The following is an 8,247-nucleotide window of genomic DNA, read 5'->3' as shown; positions in this document are numbered from 1 at the left end:
AAGAGGAGCTGGAACTGTTTATTCAGAGCAGTTTGATACTAGGCTTGACGTTTCTTCTTGGATTGAATTCCTCCCAGCTGAGGTAGGGAAGTTAGTTAATAGTATGGTTGACATGACCCAGTGCACACAGTAAGCCTGCCTGCTTCTGCTCTCTGGGGCTTATTTAGCTTAAGAGCTGCTCAGAGCAAGGATATTATGGGCTTTGTGTCTTCATGCAAAAAGTACAGGGGGCTTCGCAACAACAGGCCAAACTATCCCCCGCCTGGTCTATGAGTATGTGTGGTGTTTACTAATACGGGCCTGGATCCTGCGGAGCTCCCATTGGCTTCAGTGAGAACAAGAGGAATCTAATCAATCTCTGCTTGTATATGGCATGATCTGAGTACCTTGGTCTGCACTCAGGGACCCCGATTCAGGAAAACACATGCTTCGTTACATGCTAAAGTGCTATTGACTCCAGTGGTGTTCAAGCACGTGCTTAAGTGCTTTCATAAGATACTGGGTCAGACCAAAGGTCCATCTAGCCCAGTATCCTGTCTTCTGACAGCAGCCAATGCCAAGTGCCCCAGAGGGAATGAACAGAGCAGGTAATCATCAAGTGATCCATCCCCTGTCTCCCATTCTCAGCTTCTGGCAGACAGAGGCTAGGGACACCATCCCTGTGCATCCTGGCTAATAGTCATTGATGGGCCTATCCTCCATGAATTTATCTAATTCTTTTTTGAACCCTGATGTGCAGGGATGGTTTACTAAATCTGGGCCAGGCTGATGGAGGAGTTGAGGTAAGATCAATGTTCTTCCTGTGTCCCAATAGGCTTACACTGTATTGATGTGCGTGTGTGAATCTTTGAGTGCATCCAAAAATGTGAATTCTGGGTTAAAGTTTGTCTGGCTCTTTTTGATTTGGAAATCTCAAGAGAACAAACTTTCTGATTCGATTTGTGGCACTGCTGAGTTTTATTCAGGTCCATACTCCGGCAGTGATGGTCCTTCCTGCTTCTCTGTCACTGGAGGTTTTTAAGAACAGGTTGGACAAACCCCTGTCAGGGATAATCTAGAGCATTGATACTCAGATTGCGGCTTGAGAGCCGCAAGTGGTTCTTCAATGTGTCTCCTGCAGCTCTTTGCAGCACATGATATTAAACGCGGTGTGATTTAATTATTAACCAAACAGGATGCTTTTACTATGTCATTAACCAATTGTAGTTGATAAAATAATACTTGGTCAGTCATTTTGCTGTGAGAATAATATGTGTGTGTGGGTGTGTATACACACACATATATACATACACAGGGTTTAAATTCTGCCAGAGTTGTCAAGAGCAGAGGTTCGGTAAATATTTCAAACCCGTGAAGCTAACGCCCTGAGACCTCCCCTGCCATGCACTCACACTCCTGTGGCTCTTTTGAATAATGTTGATCACTAATTTGGCTCCTGAACCACTGAGGTCTGTGAATCACTGGTCTAGATAATACTTAATTCTGCCTCAGTGCAGGGGACTAGACTAGATGACCTCTCGAGGTCCCTTCCAATCCTATGATTCTTTGTTTCTCAATCAGCACTAGCCAGGAAGTGTGGAGATGTGCCAACATTGAATAACAAACCGCAGTTAAACCTTTCGGATCTCAAAGAAAAGGGCTGAGTTGCTCTGAGATTGGGGTTGGTTCTTTCATCCTCCATCGTTAAAAAGATGAATAGATTCAGAAGGGACCACTGTGATCGTCCAGTCTGACCTTCTGTACAACACAGGACAGAGACATTCCCTGTTTGAACTTGAGCATATCTTTAGCAAAACATCCAATCTTGATTTTAAAATGGCTAGTGACGGAAAATCCCCCATGATCCATGGTAAATTTTTCCACACCATTTTGCTCCACCGTATTCTGTTCCCATGAACAAACTCCTGATTGGGGTGAAACCTTCATAAATAATGTGTAAAGCAGACAGTGAACCTCTCCTGTTTACCTGTCTGTGTAGAGCTGGCCAGGCAGCTCATGGGGTCAAATATTCTTGAGGAGCACCACTCTCCAGTGTTAGGATCGGCATCTTTGTTCTAATGACTGGTCACCTAGTGGTTTCTACCAGAGACAGCTTGGCAGCCAAACAGCAGCAGCAGCAGTATCGGCCAAGGGCGCAGAAATTGGTGTATGTCTGATGTGATGGGTTCCCCTTATGTGCCCTCTAGAGGAGAGACAGGGAATTAGGGATTGGACCCAGCTGCGGAGACCCGGGCTGGGAGGTTCTGTAAAGGAAGGAGTGCAGGAAGGGTCTTACAGAGGAGAGAGGCAGTAGAGAGCTTATCCCCTGGGACTAGCCCGAAAAGGAGAGGGCACAAGAGTGAGGAGGTTCCAGGCAGCTGCTGGCGAGACTGGGAACTGCCAAGAAGAGGTGGAAGAGCTTGAAAATTGACCACCCAATCAATGTTCCCTCTAATTTTTGAAAGGCTGTATGCGCAAAAAATTTCTTCTGTGCAAATTGTTGTGCACAGGGTGTTTCGCTGAGTGCATGGGGTTTAGGATCTGTGTGTGCACGCACATGTGTACAGTTTAGAGGGAACAGTGCACCCAATGCTTGTAACAAACTGCCCAGAAAAGACCTGCCAACCACGCATTGCTTGCACACCCAAAGTAATTAAAAATACGACCTTGAGAAAATCCCAGTCAGCTCATGGCCGAGTCGTGAACAGAAAGAGCCATGGTCAGACTAACCGGTAGCACAGCAAAGCTTGCAAGACCCAGAGGAAGGAGGGATTTCCTCCTTCAGAGTTTGCCCCAGGTCAGTGTCAGTAGCATAACAAGGCAGAGATGTTATTGTGGCTGGGGGCTTTACTTCCCACACCACTTGTGGGCCCAACTCTGTACTTTGGTATGCACCGATGAGGGCAGGTTCCCTGGGGTAGGGGTAGGGGTCCAGTGCTCACAGAGAGCCCTGACACAGCAGTGAATAAGAAGCCAAGTAGCATGCAGTGGCACAGAACACACCTGATTGCTGCCTGCCTGCTGGGACTGGTGTGAGCTGCTGGTGTGAGACAAGGGAAAAATAAGTACCTGCTAGGAAGAGGAGGCTGTCTGGGGAGCCATTTCATGAACCCAACCTGGCAGCGACATGCTATAAAGAATGACTGCAATCCAAGGAGCTCTCTTCCTAGTGCTACCCCATGCAGAGACCAAGCTGAGCTTCGCCAAGGGTCGTGGGGGATTCTCCATCACTGGCCATTTTTAAAATCCAGATGGGATGTTCTTCGAGAAGATCTGCTCCAGTTCAAACAGGGATTGTTCTGGAGCAGTTCTCTGGCCTGTGTTACACAGGAGGTCAGACTAGATGATCACAGTGGTACCTTCTGGCCTTGGAATTGATCAGTCTATGAACCCTGTGGGGAGGCTCCACAGGAAACAGCTCAATAAGGAGCGCTCAGAAGAGGCAAGACCATCTTGGCGGTGCTCCCATGGAGCCCACATGAGACTGTGTACCACCAGAACAGGCAGGGGAGACTTTGGTTTTTCCTGTGGCTCAGACATTTTAGCCTTTTCCATCGTGCCGGTCACGGTGCTGGCCCCTCCACTGCCTTCCCTTTTCCACCACAAACTGCTCGTCCTTTTGTGGCTGAGGGCTGGTTTACATGGCGAGGGTGCTGTGTGGCAAGCCAGGGTGTGAATCTACTATGCACTAGCTGCCATGCAGTAACTCACTGCGTGGACAGTGAAAGTCCTGGAGCGCGGCTTGGCCCTCTCTCTGCTCTGCCAGTAACACTGCCTTCACTGCAGATGTGGACCATCCTCCACCTCATCCCAGGCAGAAACATCTCTTAGTCCGGAAGCATGGGGGCAGGATGGAATGGTTGACCACGGTCTGCTGCGGACTCTCTTTTAAAAAGAAAGACATCCTGAGCCCTCACCCTTTTTTCTAAGTGTGGGGCTAATTGATCCCCTTTTTAGGCAGCCTTGCTAGTCTCACGGAAAGTTGATACAACGCTGTTAGCCACCACCAAGCAGAAACCTGAGCAAATTTCCCTGGCTGGAGATTTTTCAGGAGCAGCTTTTCCTGGGACATTTCTGGCACTTCCTATGGCTCTGTCAATCAGTCAGAAATCCCTCATGAATGGCCTCTCATATGGGGTTTTGGCCTAAACTAGGTAGTGGAAAGGCAGGAAAATATATATTCTGACAATCCAGATCTCAGCTTTTTAAGCGTCTCACTCAGAACACCGTGTTCTCTTTGGGGCTGGGGGCAACTGGAGCTTTGCATGCATTCTAATTTTATCTCAACTAGTTTGTCCGTTGCTTAGGCGCTAACATGGTTTGCAATTCTCCTTTTCAATCATGTGTGCAGTAAAATAATCCAGTTACAACGGCAAGGGATTCCATGTTGGTCTACGTAACAGGAAGCAGCCCAGGAAGATGCCAACATAATGCAATTAGCATTGTAATGAGCTAATTAAAGCTCAGCAGAGACCTCTAATAAGGATACATCCGAGGGAAATCTCATTAACCCTTTCTTTGCTGAATATGCCATTCAGAGAGACACCTAACACCAGCTGCCTTCAGTATGGCTGGTGTGTCCGACCCCTTACGGTACAGGAAATGGAAATTCCACAGCTCAGTGTATCTGGGGCCAGTGTACAGACACACAGCAGTGAAGGAGTTGAAATGAAATCACTGCCCAGTTGTCCTGCTATTATATTATTAATATCCTTGGAGCCCATAGGGGTTAAAAAACTAAGTGACTAGCCACTGGTTGGTCAAATTGCAGGTGGAAGGGAAAGATTGCTGGTTAATCAGTAAGAAGAGACCTATTTCAAAATAAAATCTGTCTGCAGGGCTTCAAAAATAACCAGCAACTGATCATCTTTGTGGCACTTGACAAAAGAAAAAATAACTGGAAAGCTTAAAACCGAGAACCATAACAACCAGAATAAGAGCCTATGAAGACGCACACAGGACTTGAGCTCTGAATGAGAATTAGCCAGTGAATCTGCAGTTCTGATGATGGGAGACGGAGACCGAGGCCTTGTTTGAACACACAAATTGCACTGATTTCACTAAAATTTGTGCAAAAAACAATTGAGTTAAATTGGTGCAACATGAGTTCATAGACTCCAAGGCCAGATGGGACCGTTGTGATCATCTAGTCCAGAGGTGGGCAAACTACAATCTGCGGGCCACATCCAGCCTGCAGGACCCGTCCTGCCCGGCCCCTGAGCTCCGAGCCACAGAGGCTAGCCCCTGGCCCCTCCCCCACTGTTCCCCTCCCCGTAGTTATGCTGCTGCATGGGCAGCGTGGCTTGCGCCCATCCACCTCTCAGGCTTTCCAATAAGCCAGTCCTGTTGCTCTGAGTGGCATGGTAAGGGTACAGGGGAAGGTGGGGTTGGATAAGGGGCAGGAGGTCCTGGGGGGCATTCAGGGGACAGGGGGAGGCTGGATGGGGTGGAGGTTCGGGGGGGCAGTCAGGAGACAGGGAACGGGGGGGTTGGATGGGGGTGGGATCCTGGGGGGGCAGTTAGGGATGGGGGTCCCAGGAGGAGGTGGTCAGGGGACAAGGGGGGGGGTTTGGATAGGGCGGAGGTTCTGAGGGGGGCAATCAGGGAGCAGGAAGTGGGAGGGGATGGATAGGGGGCGGGGGCCAGGCTATTTGGGGAGGAACAGCCTTCCCTACCCAGCCCTTCATACCGTTTTGCAATCCCGATGTGGCCCTCAGGCCAAAAAGTTTGCCCACCCCTGATGTAGTCTGACCTCCTGTGTAACACAGACCAGAGAACTTCCCCAGAATAATGCCTAGAGCAGAGCTTTTAGGAAAAAAATCCAATCTTGGTTTAAAAATTTAATGATGGAGAATCCACCATGAGCCTTTGTAAATTCTCCACTGGGTAATTACTCTCATCTTTAAAAAGCTACGCCTTATTTCCAGTCTGAATTTATCTAGCGTCTACTTCCAGCCATGGGACTGCATTGGAGTTGTCTCTGCCAGCTGGAAGACTCATTATTAATATTTGTTCCCCATTTAGCTACTTATAGACTGTGATCTAGTCACCCCTCAGCCTTCTCTTTCAGTCTTTCTAATCCTCCAATTTATCACCATCCTTCTTAAATATAGGGAAACCAGAACTGGACACAACATTTTAGGAGCAGTCGCACTAGTGCCAAATACAGAGGTTAAATAACCTCTCTGCTCCTACTCGAGATTCCCCTGTTTACACATCCAAGGATCACATTAGCTTTTTTGGTCACAGCTCATGTGAGCTCATGTTCAGCTGATTCTCCACCCTGACCCCCAAATCTTTTTCAGAGTCACTGCTTCCCAGGAGAGAGTCCCCCATCCTGTAAGTGTTGCCTGCATTCTTTGTTCCTAGATGGAGACATTTACATTTAGCCATATTAAAATGCATATTGTTTGCTTGTGTCCAGTTTACCGGGGTGAAAGTAAGCCGGTACGGCATATCAGTAAGAAGTGGCCGCCGGTACCGGCCTGTACACAGCCGTGGCAGTACTTTAACGTCGCTGGCCCTTTTGCCCCCCCCACCCCTCGCCGGTGGCTCTGCCAGTAGGGGCCACTGTTCTCGGTTTGCCCCGTGCTGTGTTAGTGTTCGCCAGGCTATCAGGTGAACCTCATTTTCCATGTGCCCACCTCCCTCCTTTCATTGCTGGGAGGAGGCTGTCTGATATTGCTGGAGGTCTGGGTATAACCAGTCTCCTTGCCGCTGTCCCCAGTTTCCCCATCCATGGGAGAGGCCTCTACTATATCCTTCTCAAGATCCTGTAATTCCCTTTGTGCCACTCTCATTGGTGTATGTAACTGCTGGTTCTAATACAGCTCCATAAGCAGCTTTCTTTTTTTTTATCGTGGGCTGTGGTCCAGAATGGGTAGGTATTTGTTGGACCAAGCCTCTTAGTTCCCCTAGGGTGGCTGGGCGACCCTCTTGCCAAATTCCAAGCCTCCCGGAGTAGTGGGGGGTTAGGGAAGTAGCACAATCTCCTAAGGATTCTATGCTGAATGCCACTGTATCCAGCGCTGTGGCATTGCCCAACGGTGTTAAGCCGGCCATTATTTGCATCAGACCCCATCGGGTTAAATAATTCTCAGGGTCTTCATTGGACTCTTGGGTTGTGGCTATGGCTTGTGCTATAAAATTGCATCTGCCTATTTGCTCTCCAAAAAGTCCCATTAAAGTCAATATGCTGTTGTTCTCATCGACTCTAATCCTATGTAGGACCCCTGAATCTCTGAAGCCATGCAGACGCCCATCAAGCGGCTGATTTCAATGGTGTTCAGCTCTTCCCTTATTGTGAGAAAAATGCATTAGAACACCATCTGGAGAAATTGTCCTTTTTTAGGGGTCCCAAACTATCAGCCATGGCTTTTAAGTCAGTGGCTGAGACAGGGACAGTGGTGACAGTTGTATTTCCCCCTCCCTGTGCGGGTATTGTGACTGTAGTTCATCATATTGCTGCAATAGGATTTTATTCAATAGGTTTCAATCCCTGGGGCTCATCCCATATATCTCCATTCCAAGCTTCACTAGGGTCCCATTCTCCCTCCCATTCAGGGATCTTGCTGTATTGGGCTTGATTCCATTCTCCTGCCGTCACAGCCACTACTTGGTGGGTGGCAAACCCCAATTTTCTTTTTAAGATGTTTAATAATAGTTACACAGCGGTTGTGTTTGGCAGGGGCTCTACCTTGTTCTAATGTTAGTTTGTTTATCATTCCCTGTAAAACCTGATTCTCTTTTTGTATTTTCCCCCCCTCTATTTGTTCAGATAAGCCCCTCACTTTTATTTTAACTTCTCTTAGGGTATCTTTGAGAATGCGGGTAACTGGCTTTGGACCCCAGTGGCCAGTATTTTCCATTTATCAGTTTCTCATTCAGATATACCAAGTTTTTCATGTAGTGTGGCGTTTTCCTCTCGGCATCTAGCCAAGTGAAGGAATGCCTCTTTGCATGCTTCCCACAATAGCCAAATTGCAGCTGAGTCTCTTTTTATTGGGGTTGACAGCTGTAGACCAACAGATATTTTGCCAATCTATTTTCCAAATCTGCAATAGTATGGGCATTGGCTAATGCTTGTTCAGCCCATGGGCTGTGGCCAAATTTTTGCAAAATTTTCTTAAAAGGAGTAGTTTCCTATATGAATGGTAATTTTTTTCTGCTCTTCTTGAGCTTTGTGCTTAGGGAACTCTTTTTGCCTGAACATATTTTCTTTATGAATCTCTTTTACCTTTTCCATGCCCACACTCCCGCTGGGACTTA

The sequence above is a fragment of the Dermochelys coriacea genome, chromosome 9 (assembly GCF_009764565.3).
Source record: "Dermochelys coriacea isolate rDerCor1 chromosome 9, rDerCor1.pri.v4, whole genome shotgun sequence".
Taxonomy (NCBI): domain Eukaryota; kingdom Metazoa; phylum Chordata; order Testudines; family Dermochelyidae; genus Dermochelys; species Dermochelys coriacea.
The sequence above is the reverse complement of the archived record's forward strand: the minus strand, read 5'-3'. Positions refer to the sequence as shown.